General features: G+C 33.3%; 1 protein-coding gene across 1 annotated transcript in view; it reads left to right on the top strand.

Moving 5' to 3' along the window:
- Nucleotides 1-7181: 7181 nt before the first annotated feature.
- LOC145286202 (potassium channel subfamily K member 18-like) overlaps nt 7182-19519 on the top strand; it is a 140639-nt gene continuing 128301 nt past the window's right edge. The window contains exon 1 of the mRNA XM_080135000.1: nt 7182-7323. The gene's annotated coding sequence lies outside the window, so the exon portion shown is untranslated. The remainder of the gene's footprint in view (nt 7324-19519) is intronic.

Below are 19519 nucleotides of genomic sequence, written 5' to 3'. Positions count from 1 at the left end.
CATCCACTATGACTATGCAATCCCTACAGCCACATACCTAGAAAACGGAGCTATAAAACCCGACATTGTAATATGGGACAAGAAGGAGAAGGAAGCAACCTTGGTGGAAGTTAGTGTCCCGAATGATGCTGGGTTAAACAGAGCTGAGAGGGAAAAGATTACTAAATACCAGGGTCTTATGTATGACATGAAAAGAAACTGGAACCTTAAGAAGATCTCTATCATTCCAGTAATTATAGGAGCAACCGGACTTATGAAAAAGAATTTTACAAACTATCTTACAAATATACCAGGTAAACTAAGTGCAAAGGAGATTCAAACAATTGCACTTAAAGGGACGGTTAGAATCTTAAAAAGATCTCTTGGTTGGAGTGTCTAAAATAGCAGGTGTATGTTTGGCATCTGGTAGGATGCCCCATCCCTGGCTTAAACAAAATGATAAGAAAAATGAAAAAATAGAGAGAAAAACAATGCCTATGCAGACGTACATGGATCTACATATATTGGTCTGTAATATGTATGTATATGTATTATGCGTTTTTATGCATGCGTCAAGGTCTGTATTAACTCTTAACTGTTTGAAAACAACCCACTACGAAATGAACAGCGACTACGAAACCCGTAAATGAAACATTGTAACTGCCAAAAATGACAGCCACACTAACCCTTTCGCTCTCTCTCTCTCTTTCTTTCTCTCTCTCTCTTTCTCTCTCTCTCTCTCTCTTTCTCTCTCTCCCTTTCCTCCCGTCTATCTCCCTCTCATCTAATTAATATACCTTATCGAACAAGGAAAAATAGTAGTTAAAATTTTAAAACCCAAAAATTGAAACTCATTTCCCCTCTCCTCTCACTAACCCCTCTCTTTTCTCTTTACCATCCTCTCTGCTCCTCACCCTCCCTATATCCACATATCTCCACCCAAGCCTCCTGAATCTGCTACTCCCACACACACAATACAACCTAATATATTTTAACCTTCAAAACTGAAATATTGTCATTAACCGCCTTCCCCCTCTATTATCTCCTACCCCAAAACCCCCTCCTTTTCTTTCCCTCTCTTCTTTGTTCCGTATTCCTCCTAAAAACAATTCTTCCTAATACTAACCAACTATTTCTGTAAAGTCTGACGAGGCTGTTAGATCGTAAACACGGTCCAACATCCGAAACATATGTAACCAAACAGATAAAACGGTAATAAAAAAATAAAGCACATATTTGCTCTGCAATAGTATTGAGCACTCTCTTCAGGGTTTTACTAATTACCAGTTTTACCATATATATATATATATATATATATATATATATATATATATATATATATATATATAATTCAAACGTGGTAGTGCTTGAATATATGGTTGTGTTAGTTTTACTTATTTAGAACTGCTTTTAAGCTTCACCGCTCACTCATTTTGCGACCAAATTCCAAACAATTTTTACAATTCATAGGTCCCGTCTCATTTATATTTTGAAATAAAAATTTTCAATTTTTGTTCATTGAAACAAAAGTTATAATAAAATTATTGGTGTTCTAAAATCTTCAGAATTAGTAAGGAACCTGAGAAACATTTTTTTTCTGATTGGCTGTTAGTTACCATAGCAACTTTTTCGTCGTCGACACCTTCATAGATCATAGCAGAAATGTCGCTCGCATGCCATCTTATTTGGGTTATATAAAAAGAGTTAATAAAAGTGATGCTATTTGCCATGCTAGGGCTGATAATATTTCACTTACGATGTCGCCCGTTAATTCTGTTTCCCTTTTTTTTGTCCCTTCTTTCTGCTTATTTACGTAATTATGTCTTTTATTTGACTTTTTTATTTAGTAAATTTAAGAAGTTGGTAATATTTTTTATGGATTGTTGACAATGCTTATGATATTGAACACAAAAAAGAAAATATTATTTCAAAGCAAAGCCTGGAAAAATCATGGATTACATAGAAAAATGCGAGCATGAAAAGTGATATCGTTCAGTAACAGATAAAGTTATCTTCGGCATCTTGCATAAGATACATTAAACTAGAAATGGAAAATTAACAATTATAAAAATAAAAAAAGATGCAGATAAAGGATAAGGGATAAATTAAATCTGTTTCAAGAGTTAGTCAGTAAATATGGAAACTTATTGCTACAAATTAATAAAAAGTATCTAAGATGGTGTAATATCTTTAGTTTCGAGAGTGAAATACTTCCTTTTCAAAAAGAATATAAAGTTAGAAACAGGAGAAAACAATAGCAGTTATTTGGGTTCTTTTGGCAAGTGCAGAGATATTGCCTTGAAGTTCCTTCGCTATGTTCTTTAGTTACCCTACTTTTGTCTCATATTTTAAACTGACCCTGCGGCTGACGTTCTTCAATAGTCCTTACACTGTAGAGCACCCCTTTCACTATTTGTAAAGAAGGTCATTTCCTTCGTTTCCCTCCCTTTCCAAAATTATCTGTCTCAAAAGTTCTAAAAAATATGCAAATATTGCTAAAAATCTTTTTATTTCTTTTCCAAAATAGATTTTACATTTACAGCGTCACATGGATTATTTTTATAATGGAATTTTAGAAATTATATTCAAATTAAAAGAAAATTGTTTGATGTATGAAAATTGAATAAAAGTAAAAGTTTTTAAAAAAAAATTTATGATAAACTACTTAACAAGCTAAACTAATACTAATGTAATAAAAAATGTTCAACAAAATATTATAAATCTGTAATTATATTATTCATAAGATGAGAATTCATCTATTGACAAAACTTATGATCATTTTTTTTTCTTAAGCAATTCTGGGATACGCGGGTAAGTGCCTAAAAGGGCACAATGCAGGTCAGTTTCTATCTATAATCTACTGCGCTGCTTCGTTTTTTATTTACAACAGAGTTGAAAAACCTGACTCACAAAGATATGTCGAAACAAACGGAAGCTATTTCTGACACTTTTCGGTAGTAATCGCACATCATAGGCCAAAATATCTATTATTGCTTTCTTATTGAACATATATTTTATTCCCGAGTCATTTTTATATCCAAAAACTCATCTTGACAATCATCAGGAACTTTTTCAACTAACAATTTGAATGAATTTCTGACTAAATACAACTCACCATAACAAAGTTCAGGGAATTGTCATCTGAATTCATTGCCAAGTGCAGTCAAGTGGTGCAAAATTTCATTTTTTGCAAATTATGGAAGCAGCCTTGTCTTCACTACAAACATCAAGAATGGATGACATGTTCTCAAACATTGCGATATTTTCTGTGTTTATTCTTCTCTTCCAATTTTTAAGCTTATCCATGAAAGCTTTTAAGGCATCAATGAATTTTATGTTTGTATTCTTTCCTTGCATCTGAATATTCAGTTTATTCAGTTGTTCGAATATATCAGCCAAATAGGCAAGACACATGATCCATTCCTCATCACTCAGTCAGGCAGAAAATTCCATTTTACCTTGTACTTCAAAAAAGAATTTGAACTCATTTCTTGGCTCAAATACTCGCTCAGTTACATTTCCTCTTGATAGCCAACGAACATTTGTGTAAAAAAGAACTGACGATGGTTGCATCCATATCAGTAGATAACTGCTTAAAAAGTCGTGAGTTAAGTACTTCTCCTTTGACAAAATTCACAATTTTAATTGTTCGATCCAGAACCTTCTCTAGTGGAGCTGGAAGTGTTCTTGAGACTATTACCTAACGATGGATCATAACAATGAATGCCTTTCACTTTTGAGCTCGTTTTTTCACACATACTTGGAATCCTGATTTTGTCCCTGGTGCGCCATATGTACAACAGTCGCTGATATTATCACACAAAATTTTCTGATTAAAAAAAAGACGAAATCTCCTCCAGAATATCCCAGGTTTTGGTGGTTAGCTCAAGAAGAGAACAAATGAGAAACTCCTCTTTAAATAAACCTGCAAAACACCATCAACTGGGAACATAATGCCACATCGGTTGAATAAAAAATAAGCCAAATGCTGAAGACTTGATCTCTTGTAGAACTTAACCCTTTATGTCAGCAATCATATCACATATTCTGCTAAGAACAGTACTGTTTGCGATAATGGAACCAAGCACTTTTTTTTATTCATTTCATTTCCCAACATAATTTTATTCATTTTGAGAGCGCAAGGCTTACTCAAAATTTTCCCAATTGTATGTTTTTTTCTGTTTTACTATTTCAAGTATTACGACGTACGAAACTTCAGTAACTTTTTAGTTTTCTTCTTTAAAATCTATTGAAAATAGCTTAATCTTTTTGAGAGCATTCTCATGGTGATTAAAAACGTTTTTGTTTTTGTCTTTGTGATGAGGATGAACATTTTGCAAATATTGTTTCATCTTTGCTGGTTTCTGTAAGAGTAGCTTGTGTAGGAGACGGGGAGTCTCGTCGTGGGCGACGAAGCGTTTCACTGAAGAACCACGGCAACACACAGCAAACCAACAAACAATGACAGCCACGGCACGAAGGTAACTAACAAAGCTCAGCTGACTGCACGAATAGAAACGGAACCCAACGGTCACTGTACTGATCGCCACGAACGTCAGAACCCGACTGCCTCGCACCTCCAATGGACCGATTTTTATTCCTCAAGATGGCCTAGCTAATTTGCATCCCCGCGAGATCTCGCGCGATCCTGCGAGATTCCGTCTCTAATAAAAGCAGGCAGGCGCCATCTTGAAACTCTTTCTTCCGCTGCCCCGACCACAGGATCAGCCACCACCCCACACGCCAGGCACACACGGACCCTCTTGCGCCGAGGGCTACGGTTAGTCTTACAGTTTCATAGAATCATTTGTCAAAACTTTACTACAACACTGAGCCCTTTGTTCACCATTTATGATGATGGATTTGAATCCAGATTCAATATATGAATGATCGTATTTTTTTAAATTCATGATGGGCATCGAATCCTGTAAATAAAACAAAGAAAAGCTAAAATTATAAATGGGTTGAAAATTCAACGATTGAGAATCTATGTCGTAGAGGATGCAAGGAAGTGTTTGATCTGAGACAATTCCTTTCTGCAAAGGTTCAGCTGATTTTACAGCTTCCGTTTACAATGTGATGTTGTGTTATGTGTTCTGAACTACCGTTGCTTTTGAAATTTCTGACAATGTAGATCCCTGCAGAGCCCAGCTCCGTGATGAATGTATTAGAGGGACAAGTCTTTAGAATGCAATGTTAATTCCTTTTATTGTTGTCTTAGTAGCTTTTCAGATTTGGAATTTTTAAAACCAAGTTATTTCCTCCAATCTCATCTGGACCTCATCAATAATGTTCCCAAGTTCTTTCTTCATGTCCAATTGTTCATTATTTGTCTTCGGCAATTCTTGAGGCAATTGTGACGGTTCAGGTATTCGTCTGAATTTGTCCGTGTAAGCTTATCGTAACTTTATGTCCAACACTCAACGTCGGCTCAGGATAAAGTGCGATTTGAGATTGCATAACTATTATTTTACTCCTCCTCGTATTTTATTATCGTTTGCTTTTGAGTATGCTTTGGTTTGTAAGAGATATTGACGTCTTAGTACGGCAACCCGCCCTCTCTTCCATGAGAGGTGAGACTAAACGGTAATATCGTATTGATGCCGTGACCAGGATGTAACAGCCTTTCTAGAGATGTCGCCACGGCTCGTACAAACCAAGACGACAGAAATAGAAACATATTCTATAAGAACTCGGGAGTTGGCTGATCTGGAGATCCACCCATTGCGAATGGCATTAAAAAATCCAACTTTTTGTGACCCAAGTCGTATGCGCAATTTTAAACTTTTACGACCGTCACCGACTGCGATTGGGTCCCAATTGAATTACAATTCTTCCTTCGTAGAAACGCGAGGAAAAGAGCAAGAGAAAGCGAGAGAGAAAATAGAGAAAGAAAGAAAGAAAGAAAGATAGATAGATAGATAGATAGATGCATATTAAAACGAAGTCTTAGATAACGAGTTCATTGAGTTTACGCCAGGTTGGATAAGAACTTGATTTATGACACGATCTGAAGTCGCCATGCTTATAATAGTGTGTTAAACTATATTCGTTTCCAAATGTTTACCAACTCCTTAGAAAACAACAAACGTTTTTTACCTTTCGTATTATTTACATTATTTGGACGTCAGTTCTAATCTCGAGTTTTATTTTCACAACGTTTAAGTCGATGTAACTTCCTGACCTTCTTTTAGGTGAATCTTGTCGAATTCAGGAATCTTTCCTTCGAACTCGGGGATATTTCTACTCTTAATTCATTGAAAAATGGATCCATTTAATTTCTAAATTAGTGACAGTAACGGGTCAGTTTAATAAAATGAAGGCGTAAATTAAAGTTTGATCAACTTTGTATTATTTAGATTTTTCGGATTACTGTTCTCATCTTGAGTGATATTTTTAGGTCGATATAACCTCCGACCTTTTTCAGGTGTATCTTGTCAAACTTGAGAGTCTTTTTGTCGAATTCGAGAATCTGCGAGGATTTTCGAACGGAAACCTTTATTTAATTTACGGGTGTAGCATGCTCATGACTGAATAGAAATCCTTAAATAATTCGTAATTGTATTTTGAGTGTCGGCCACACTGGAGATTGGTGTTCTCCTAAAAGGTCTCTTTATCATTTCGCCACAGTCGCACGCACACCTCTTCAAAAGGAGGAGAAAGGCCATCGTCTCTTGTTGACAGAAGAGCGTTCTTGTTTCTTTCTGCGTTATACATTATGACGTACTTTTTATACGGAAATAATTCGGGAATTAACTTTATTTTACGCCTTAAGTTGTGGCCGCTCCTCGCGTACGTGTTTGTACTATTTTTTCTTCCTTGCCGAAGAGTTTTTTTTTATCATTAACACCGGCACTCGACTGCGCATCCGGTTCACATATCACTAAAATCTCCTCCTCTCTCCCCCGCCGCATACCCCAAAGCAGCCTCTCCATCTATCCTTGTCCCTTTTTTGTTATATCGCCTTCTGCATCCACTGATCGGTCGCCTCTGCAGCCGCCATCGTCACCAGACTTGCTCTTGACAACAACGACAACAACCACGATCAGCATCCGTTGAGGGATAAGGAGGCTGAGAGATAGAGGATAAGAAGAGGAGGAGGAGGAGGAGGAAGAGAAGGAGGATAAAGGGGAAGAGGAGGAGGAGGGGTAGGAGGGTGATTGAGGAAGTAAAACAAAACAAAACAAAAAAGAAATGGAAAATAACGTGGCAATAAACATACACACATACATAGGTGGACTGGGCGTGGTTAGGGCAAAGTTGTGCAAACGAAGAAATGTCTGTGGAAGATAGGTGTACAGAATTTGTCATCACCTGTAAGACTTGATTAACACCGAAACAAAGGTAAGAACAGTAAAACTTTGTGACAAACTCATCCTCTAAATATTTTTTGTTAACTTTTTTTTTTATTAAAAACAATTCCTAAGTTTATTATCGATGTATTCATTATCGATGATGCAGTAAAATTCACGATTATCAACTTAAAAAAAAAAACAACAACAACAAAAGTTTTTCACATTTCGTATTTGGATTTATCGGACTACTGTTCTCATCTTGAGTGTTATTTTCACAACGTTTCGGTCAACCCTTTTTCCACTCTTAATTGATTATAAAATATATCCTTTTAATCCTAAATTGGTGATAGTAACGAGTCAGTTTGATAAGACGAAGGCGTAAGTTAAAGTTTGACCAACTTTGTATTATTTGGATTCATCAAACTACTGTTCTCATCTTGAGTGTTGTTTTTACAACGTTTAGGTCGACGTAACCTCCAACCTTCTTTAGGTAGATCTTGTTGGACTCGGGAATCTTTCTGTCGAACTCGGGAATCTGCACGGAATTTCGAACGGAACCTTTTATTTAATTCACGAGTGTAGAATGCTCATATTCCATCAGTCACGAATGAGTAGAACCCCTTAATAATTCGCAATTGTATTTTGATTGTCGCCCGCACTTCAATCTTCTGGATTCGTGTCGTAGTAGATAAAGTAATTGGTAAAATTCAGTTGAAAGTTACACTCTTCTGAAGGTTGAAGGTTTAATCCTCAGTGAGGGCGATACTCAAAATACAATTGCGAATCACTAAGGAGTTTTACCCAGTTATAGTTGACAGAACGAGAACATGCCACTCCCATGGATTAAATAAAGGGTTAAATTCGAAATTCCGTGCAGGTAGAAAGATATCCGAGTTCGACAAGAAATATCTAAAGAAGGCTAGAAGTTACATCGGCCGAAACGTTATGACAATAGTACTGAAGATGAGAACAGTAGTCCGAATAATTCAAATAATACGAATTAACAATCCTCATAATCAGAAGTCCATAACGACTGGAAACAATGCCGAGATAAGCGGGGAGCGCAAACAGCACCTGGAATTCCCAAATGGTCACTCATTTTAGTACTGATCAGGTCCAACTTTGCTTAACTTAAGATTATAATCCTAATACTAAATAGATTTTTACTCGAAATGGTTATTTATAAATGAAAGCTTTAAAGTTTTTTTCTTATTACATATTTCTATCACTGTTTCTTTTCCTTTATATCGGCGTCAAATTATGAAGTTATTAAATTTCTAACTTCAAGCATTTGTGTTTCTATGTTGAATCGATAAACATTATATATATTAGATACTAGCGGTTCAGCCCGGCTTTGCTCGGGCCCTATGTACTGTTTATAACTTGTCCCACGTGTGAATACACCTTATGTAAGTTTTCAAATGTTTAGACCAAAAGGTTTTCGAGTAATTTCGTAGAGACAGCAGATGGAAATTAAAAAAAAAAATTAACCCCAATTTTGATCCTTTAACATTTATTATTTTGATCTCAAATCAAAATAAAAAGTTTGACCCATGTTCAAGTAATCTACATCTAAAATTTCAAGTGTTTAGACCCAAAATTGTCGGAGGAATTTGGTAGAATTTGCAAAGGTCAACTCTTTAAACTTTGAACTTTTGGCAGCCAAATTTGTGTCCCATTTTTGCTTGCCGCATGTCTGAATACCCATTATGTATAAAGTTCAAATGTTTAGACCCAAAATTGGCTGAGTAGTTTGCTAAACATTGCAGAGATAGAATCTTTTGAACTTTGACACCTTGGTAGCTCAAATTTTCGACCCAAACCGATTAAAAAGCTTGCTCTATCTCTGAATAATCATTATGTAAAATTTCAAATGTTTAGACCAGAAATTGGCTGAGTAGTTTGCTAAACATTGCAGAGATAGAATCTTTTGAACTTTGACACCTTGGTAGCTCAAATTTTCGACCCAAACCGATTAAAAAGCTTGCTCTATCTCTGAATAATCATTATGTAAAATTTCAAATGTTTAGACCAGAAATTGGCTGAGTAGTTTGCTAAACATTGCAGAGATAGAATCTTTTGAACTTTGACACCTTGGTAGCTCAAATTTTCGACCCAAACCGATTAAAAAGCTTGCTCTATCTCTGAATAATCATTATGTAAAATTTCAAATGTTTAGACCAGAAATTGGCTGAGTAGTTTGCTAAACATTGCAGAGATAGAATCTTTTGAACTTTGACACCTTGGTAGCTCAAATTTTCGACCCAAACCGATTAAAAAGCTTGCTCTATCTCTGAATAATCATTATGTAAAATTTCAAATGTTTAGACCAGAAATTGGCTGAGTAGTTTGCTAAACATTGCAGAGATAGAATCTTTTGAACTTTGACACCTTGGTAGCTCAAATTTTCGACCCAAACCGATTAAAAAGCTTGCTCTATCTCTGAATAATCATTATGTAAAATTTCAAATGTTTAGACCAGAAATTGGCTGAGTAGTTTGCTAAACATTGCAGAGATAGAATCTTTTGAACTTTGACACCTTGGTAGCTCAAATTTTCGACCCAAACCGATTAAAAAGCTTGCTCTATCTCTGAATAATCATTATGTAAAATTTCAAATGTTTAGACCAGAAATTGGCTGAGTAGTTTGCTAAACATTGCAGAGATAGAATCTTTTGAACTTTGACACCTTGGTAGCTCAAATTTTCGACCCAAACCGATTAAAAAGCTTGCTCTATCTCTGAATAATCATTATGTAAAATTTCAAATGTTTAGACCAGAAATTGGCTGAGTAGTTTGCTAAACATTGCAGAGATAGAATCTTTTGAACTTTGACACCTTGGTAGCTCAAATTTTCGACCCAAACCGATTAAAAAGCTTGCTCTATCTCTGAATAATCATTATGTAAAATTTCAAATGTTTAGACCAGAAATTGGCTGAGTAGTTTGCTAAACATTGCAGAGATAGAATCTTTTGAACTTTGACACCTTGGTAGCTCAAATTTTCGACCCAAACCGATTAAAAAGCTTGCTCTATCTCTGAATAATCATTATGTAAAATTTCAAATGTTTAGACCAGAAATTGGCTGAGTAACTTCGTAGAGATCGTAGAGGTCAATTTTTTTAAAACTTTGACTCCAATTTTGACTTCTTTCCATTTATTTTTTGGGCTCAAATACAAATTAAAAGTTTGATCCATGTCCAAGTAATCTACATTTAAAATTTCAAGTGTTTAGACCCAAAATTGTCGGAGGAGTTTGGTACAGTTTTCAAAGGTCAAATCGTTGAACTTTGACCACTTGACAACCAAATTTCTAGCCGAAACTGATTAAAAAGGTTTTCCCAAATCTCAATACCCCTTATGTCAAATCTCGAGTCTGTAGACTGAAAATTAACAGAATAATTTGGTAGGGAAATTTACACACACACACACACACACACACACCCACACACACACACACACACACGCACGCACGCACGCGCGCACACACATTTTCACTTTTATAGATATACTAGCATTTCAGCCCGGCGTTGGCCGGGTGTTTGGAGATGTATGCTGAACAAAAAACAAAAACAAAACAAAAAAAAAACGCTCAATTTTTTTTTAACTTTGACCCCTATTATGTCCCCTTAATATTTATCATTTTGGTCTCAAATCAAGTTATTAAGTGAGATCCATGTCCAAGGAACCTATATCTAAAATTTCAAGTGTGTAGACCCAAAATTGTCGGAGGAGATTGGTAGAGTTCTCAAAGATCAAATCGTTGAACTTTGACCCCTTAACAGCCAAATTTCTGTCCTAAAACTGATCACATCGATTTTTCCTTAATCTCAGTACCCTGTATATCAAATTTCGAGTCTGTAGACTAAAATTTAACAGAGTTAATGCATAGGGAAATGTACACAAACACACATACAGACAGACACACAGACACGTTCACTTTTATAGATATATAGATAGATTTTTCCTTGATTTAAACGTTGTGAAAATTTGAATCAGAATTTATGAGTTAAAGAAGCCAATACAACGCGGAATTTTTAACAAAATAAATATTCATTTATTTAAAATCAACTTAGTTTCAACGATATAACGTAATCTTCAGGCATAGAAAATGTTGTGTTTTTTTTCTTTTTCCTTCCATGGCATGGTGTCATTGAAAAAGTTCACTCCGTACGATCTTCAACAGCGATTTTTGCTCCAAATGTTCTAATCAGGGGGGGGGGATCTAAATGGCTCGCGTGAAATTAAATAAATACTTGTTATCAGTGTAAGTAGGAGATGACGGTAGCTCAGCGGTTAACGACAAGGACTGACGATCTGGGTGACCCAAGTTCGAATCCAGTTCCACTTACGATGTTGGCAACCTTAACGTGATTTCTCCCATAAACACCTAATGTCTTTCTAAAAATAATTCTGATTAGCGGAACCTGTAGACATTCCACAGCGGTCTCTTTCATATGTAATATATTGATGTTGACATTCTGTGGATGTTCAGCGTAAATGGAAACACCCTGATATTATTGTAGCTGTTTTGTTAAAATTACAAAAGTATTTATCTAAGCTAGCAGGGACGTTGTAGCCCGGTCGTAAAATATATATTAAATATGATATTTTTTTTATATTATATATATTATATTAAATATGATATTTTGATTAATGCAGATTTTATATATATTATTACAGAGTAAATTTTCCATCGATTCTTATATATTATAAAGTTGTGATTAAAAAAAATAATGTATCCATATGACTTGGTTGCAATTTATTGTCATCAGTGCTTTACTTATGCTCTATTTAGGAGTTTACCATCACCCGCTTAACTGTTACTAAAATTATTTAATCTAATTTTATATGTTTGGTCTCATTATTTCGGTTTTAGTTTGTTTATGTTTCCCATAATTTATATTTGATTTATATTTTCTATATTAAGCATAAATTATACTGTGATCTCACTCTTAAAATTTTTGTATCCCTCCTCCCTTATGTATATTTATTTACTTATTAGTTTATATATCTGCTATTTTTGTTATTCTTTTATTTTAGTCTGCTCTAATGCGGGATAATAGTGCTTTATTTTATGCAGACATCCTTGCACTAAATCCAGGTGCTTATTCAATAAATCTCCCTCAGATGTTAATATGTGTTATGATTTAAGGATACAGAGAGTACTTTTTTCGATTTATTTGGTATATACTTAGTAGCCACCCCCTACTATGGATCATTTTAATTTATATTCAGTTTTATTTCCCTAATCCATTCACTCAGTGCTGTGTTATCTTCTTATTTTTCTGATTCTATTATTAATTCCGTTATTACAACGATCTTTGAATTGGCATTTTGTCGATCACAAGTATACCTTACTATTGTTTTCAGCTATGACCTAAGATTTATAGACAATCTCTGAAGTTAGGCATTCCCCTTCAAGTGGACATTTATCTGGGTTTCTGCAATAGCAGCTAATTCCATAATATTGTTCCTGGGTTTCCTTATCCATATCTTTTCTGATTTTGTTCAATGTTGCAGCGTTGGAACTTATTATAGTTTTGGTTAAGTTACATGAAGTAGAGGAGGAAAGTTTCACTGTATTTGTATCAATTATTTTGCTTATTTTACATTCTGGGGAAACGTGTTTATTAATAATTTGGTAGAATTATTTCGGAATATTTTTTATGTGGTTACTGTACTGCGGATTAAACCAGATCTGTTTCCTTCTCTCTTTTATTCTCTGTATTGAGTTAGATACCCCTCTCTCATTATTACTTTCCGTAGTTTTTTTTACAATTTTATTTTTTCTTGGCCTTTTCCGATACTAGTTCCATTCATAGCCATATTATATGATATTACATTCGACGGTCTATTAAATTCCCCCCTTTCGTTTCTATTCTGAACGTCTCTCAAAAACAAATTTGTCTGTTATATTCGCCTGTAATGCTTGGTTATTGCTTATTTCTATCAAAGATTTGCTTGCTTTGCGATAGTTTATAAATTCTTTTTTTTTAAGACGATTACATTTTATGGCTTTTGGATGATTTGATTTGTAGTCTATGAGTTTGGCTTGGTTTGGTTTATGGTAAAGTTTAGTTAATTAATATGTATTGTTATTTTTAGGTTTAATTCACTAAAGGACTGATTCATTTGTTGTTTAGTTTTCTCTAATACTCTGTGATTAGAATTTACGAAAAAATAGTGCATCATCTCTATATAAATCCCAATTCAGGCTTGGAATTTTATTATTTAATTCACTAAAAATGTATAGTCCCACAAGATCATTATACAGTGATAACATATTTTTACTGTTTGTTAAAAATTGCTAAATAAACAGATCTGTAACATATACATATGAGAAAATAAAAGAACATGTTTTTCAAGACATTGTGAATTCAATTTTAATATATATATATATATATATATATATATATATATATATATATATATATATATATATGTGTGTGTGTATATAAAAATAAAAATTAAATTTACCAAAATGATCCAAGATGGTAAAACTAAAGTATATTCTAAAAATTAAAGAATTAATATTTATAAAGTAATCTCAACCAGATGAAAAAGCTCGATAAAACCAAATAGGAGATAGAGCGTATAATAAGATCTTTGACTTACTTGCAGTTTCATCAAATACTTTTGCATGCAAAATCCGATCCCGCATTAATTCCTACTCTCTGATGAGAAGAAAAGTATTTCTTCGAAACTCCGCGGATTAAGCACTATCCACTTATTTAGTGCTTCCTTTTCAGATTAAATGTTTTTAACTCTTTTTAAAGTGATTTTTAACATGTTTTATTAACTATTTGCTCTTATATATATATATATATATGTATGTATTAAAGGGAGCATATATATATATGTATTAAAGGGAGCATATATATATGTATATATATATATATATATATATATATATACATATAATTTATTTATATAAACATTAATGGCTACATATTTTCATAAATGTTTCTGTAATCACCCGTTATTGGGGAAATTACGTATTCAGGCCAAGAATTAAACTTCGAAAACTGAAATTTCAAGATATAAAAACATTTTCTTATATCGTATAAAAAATTAGAATCTTGTCATAGAATAGGGGTGGGTATGAGGGGGGAGGATAAGCAAGGCCTCTGAACAATCAATTCCTCACAGGCTTTTATCTTTTCTTATCTTAACTTCGGTAAGGGATGATTTTCATTTTTAAAAAAATTATTTTTATATTCTTTTTATAACCCAAAGGTTAAGTATCTCCTCTTTTATTTTGCGTTGTAAATTACTTGAGAAGTCCGACTCTATATCGGCTAAAGCTAGCGGTTAGACTTTAGGTAGTCCGCATATTCCCATATTGCGCATATACATGTGTGAAAATCGAAAATACCGTTTTCCCTATTCTGGGTGGCCGTTGGCCTCTCCAATATAAACACCTATTCTATGACAAGATTCTAATTTTATAAACATTATAAGAAAATGTTTTTATATCTTGAAATTTACGGGTGATTACAAAAACATTTATGCACGTATGTAGCCATCAATGTGTGTATAAATAAATTATATATATATATATATATATATATATATATATATATGTGTGTGTGTGTGTGTGTGTGTGTGTGTGTAAGAGCAAATAGTTAATAAAACATGTTAAAAATCACTTTGAAAAAGGTTAAAAACATATTTAATTTGAAAAGGAAACACTAAGTAAGTGGATAGTCCTTAATCCGCGGAGTTTCCAAGAAATACTTTCCTTCTCATCAGAAAGGTAGAAAGCCAGGTGGACTCTGAGTTCACTCTCTGCATGAGTACCAAAAGGTTACTTAAAAATTAAGAATAAGCGAAATAAAAAATTACCCCCCAATTAAAAATAAAAATAATAATTAAACTTGGAAGAATATTCCGAAATGAAAACAAATCTATTTTAGAAAATATTTAATAACGTGTTCAAAGAATTAAACTATCACAGTTATTCCCCTTGGTTTTCTGGTTTGAAAATTAATTACGATAATAATAAGTAAATTTAAGTTAAATAAAATATAAATTGAAATGAAAATAAACTAAAAAATTACATTTTAAATTATATTTTTATATAGTACAGTATTAACGAGGCTAATATGTCGAATAAGTAATATAATCGAGCTAATTATTTAAAATGATTTAATTTAATGTGATATGCTAATAACCATAACTCAGTCGATGTATATTGATGTGAAGAATGCTATATGTAGAAGTTACACATAAAAATAAATGTCTCCTTTGACAGAAGTATCCTACAATTGCTTTAATATTTCTTGACCAGCAGAGGTGTACACACACTATAGGCACTTTATATTTCTTTGATCATAGGGAGTTGTACAAACAGACAAACACACACACGAAAGCTATTACTTTATATATACACAGATAGGCATATTTCCCCAATATATATATATATATATATATATATATATATATATATATATATATATATATATATATATATATATACAAAGTAAAATTGTCTGTTTGTATGTGTACATTTCCCTACATACATCTCCGTCAATTTTCGGTCTACAGATTCAAGATTTGACATAAGAGGTATTGAGATTTGGGAAAATATTTTAATCGGTTTTCAGCCAAAAATCTGACTGTCAAGAAGTCAAATTCCAAGGATTTGACCTTTGAAAACTCTACCAAACTCCTCCGCCAATTTTGGGTCGAAACTTTGAGCTGTCAAGGGGTCAAAGTTCCAAAGATTTGACATTTGCGGTCTTTAGTAAATTACTCAGCCAATTTTTGGTCTAAACATTTGAACTTTATACATAACGATTATTCAGACATCCGGCAATCATTTTAATCAGTTTTGGGGCGAAAATTTCGCTGGCAAAAGGTCAAAGTTGAAAGACATATCTTTGCAGATTCTACCATACTCCTCCGTCAATTTTGGGTCTAAACACTTGAAACTTTAGATGTAGGTAACTTGAACATGGGTGGAACATTTTATTTGGATTTGAGACCAAAACAATAAACATTAAGGGGTTAAAATTAGGGTAAAAGTTAAAAAAAAAAATTAACTTTGCGGTCTTTACGAAATTAATCGAACAATTTCCGGTCGAAAATTTGTAAAATTTACATAATATATAGTTACCAATATATGTATGTATGTATGTATGTTTGCACGTCTGCCTAAAACTTTCGACAGAGGCGACGGATTTTACCAAGATCAGTATCGTTTTGAAGTTCGACCTTTCAGACTACAAATATCGAAAAATTGGCGAAAAATATTAATATCTTCACCTTCAACTGGGCACTTTTCTACAGTGGAGGGTCGCTTTTTTCGTCGATATTTTTAGAGTCATCCTCTTCTTTCGATTGTGTAACCTTAGTTTAAACATAAGTCACTTCCGGTTTGGCGGTGGTTGTAACAGCAAAGACGTCAGGGTTTTTTTCTCGTTCTTTTCCTCCTTCGCGGTACGGGTTCGAGCCTGCTTTCCTCCTACCACTTTTTTTTTGCGCAACATACACATCCAAATACCCGGGCAACGACGGGCTGAAATGCTAGTGAATATATATATATATATATATATATATATATATATATATATATATATATATATATATATATATATATATATATATATAAATAAGAGGGTAGTCACCAACAATGTGTATTTTTTTTTTTTTTATTATTCCTTGTCTTGGTTTTTCATTGAGAATTATGTTTGGATTATTGTAATAATGTTTTTAAGTCAAAAACATTATTACAATGATCCAAACATAATTCTCAATGAAAAACCAAGACACGGAATAATAAAATAATGTTAAAAAATACACATTGTTGGTGACTACTGCCTTATTTAAATATACATCTTTCTTTCGTTGGAATTTCTAAACCCATTTTATATATATATATATATATATATATATATATAGTATAAAGCTGAACGTGTGTGCGTGTGTGTGTGCGTGTGTGTGGTCACGAATAGGCTCCTATATATGGTTGACTATTTAAAAAAAACTGATTACATATAATGATAAAAGATGTATTGAGACACAGGAATGGGTATGGTTGATCTGGCAGAACGGTGGTTCATTAAAATTGTGAGGTCTGCGTTCGCGCCTTTTCCACAAAGTATGGAAATAAAAAATTAAAAAAAAACGTTTACAAGTGTTTTTGATATAGATGTACATAAGAATACTTTGATAAGTATGTTTTATCTTAAATAGGGATGGTATAATAAAATTGTGGGGTCTGCGTTCGCGCCTGGCCTCCATAGAATGGAAATAGGGACAACTTTAATAAAGACTTTTCATATCTATCTGCGTAAGTATACTTTGATAATTATGTTTCAGTTTGAAGAAAGATGGTATAATAAAATTATGGAGCGTTCGTTCGCACCTGACCTCCATAGAATGGAAATATGTCACAAAGTTTAACAAGTTTTTTTCCATATAGATCCACAGAATATTGTGATAAGTGTTTCAGTGTGAACAGGTATGGTATAATTATGGGGTTTATCTATTTTATTTTTACCTTCATCATATTTTGCTTTTGTTTTGATACCCCCAAATTCGAAGCTATCTCTTTACAACCCTTCCTTTTCATAAACTATCATACTTTCATAAATCAGAGTCCATTTTCTGTAGGCTGTTTTTGAACCCAGTCAACGACGGGTACTTTTGCTAGTATATATATATATATATATATATATATATATATATATATATATATATATATATATATATATTTCATGATTTTCTTAGGGGTACAAAACTTTATTAAGGCAATCATGAAGGGAAGACATATTCCTGGCCAACATTTTTGTAGGATTCCAGGAGGAAAAATTAATGTCCGTACCCATAAAACCATTAGTCTATTTTAGATATGTAGACCACACGTTTTGCTTATTTGATAGTAATTCGGAGGCAAACGAATTTTTCTCGTACTAAACAGTATGCATCCGGCGTTAAAGTATGCGTGTGAAAGTGAAGATAATTCCGCCCTGGCGTTTCTCGATGTTTTGGTAACGAAAACGCCATCTAGTTACCTTACATCGATTTATCGCAAACCAACATTCACTGGGCTGCATACACGCTGGGATTCATTCTGCCCTAACAAGCGCAAATATAATTTAATTTGGACATTAATAATTCGTGCCCTAATGATCTGCTCACCAGAAAATTTGGATGAGGAATTAAATACAATTACAGATGCTTTGTCCAATAATGGGTATCCTTTAGATGTAATTGAAACCACCATTAAAAGAAAACTTGTATATTTTTTACGAACAAAACTCAATATGGTGGATAAATGTCCGGTTTATATTCGATTACCGTGGTTGGGGAAAGTAAGTGAAAAATTCACCAAACAAATTAGTTCAACTGTTGAAGGATGTTATTTTGCTTCAAATGTTCGTGTTGTATATAATACAAAACCATTAATGGCTTCCAATAAAAAAAAGATGTTCTACCCCCTCATCATATTAGTAATGTCATTTATTAATTTAAATGTGGTTGTAGTGCCGACTACGTAGGTCGAACGTCTTTAAAATTGGTAAGTCGCATACAACAACATGTACTGAGCAAAATCAGGAATGGAACATTCCTACCTACCGATGCTGTAAACAACACACATGGATTCGCTATAACGGAACACTTTATTAAATACCAGGATTGTGCAACGAACTTCAGCATCGACCCTTTCTCCGTATTGAGTCGAGCTCACTTCGTATATCATCTAAAAGCCTTCCCTTTGTACGCAAAAGGACTGCTTGTTGGGTTTGAACGTGATCAGTCTCTAAAATTCATCCCCATACGATTGCTCTTGCTTCCGTCTTTTTTTTTTAGATTTTATCATTAAGGAAAACAAATTACTAAAAAATAAATTCCTCGATTCAAATTTTGATGAGTGAGGGCGAAACATGTCACTTGACTCGTTTTGATTTTTTTTCTATTTCCCTACTTTTATTTTTTAGTCGCTATCCATTTTCTTTTTCTCCTCAGTCTTTTTTCTTAACATAAAATGAATTCCGAAGGAATATGTTTTCCCTTCCTGATTGCCTTAATATATATATATATATATATATATATATATATATATATATATATATATATATATATATATATATATATATATATATATATATACCACAAAATTTTGTTGAAATTCAAAGACTTACATTTTTACTTTTATGTAACTCTTGATTATTTCATCTTGGATCTCTTCATTACAGCCGTTTCTTTAAAGGGATGACAATTTTATGTTTTATGTT

This window comes from Euprymna scolopes, chromosome 10, assembly GCF_053919585.1.
Source record: "Euprymna scolopes isolate OS-2025 chromosome 10, ASM5391958v1, whole genome shotgun sequence".
In the NCBI taxonomy this organism is placed as follows: Eukaryota; Metazoa; Mollusca; class Cephalopoda; order Sepiida; family Sepiolidae; genus Euprymna; species Euprymna scolopes.
The sequence above is the reverse complement of the archived record's forward strand: the minus strand, read 5'-3'. Positions and strand labels throughout refer to the sequence as shown.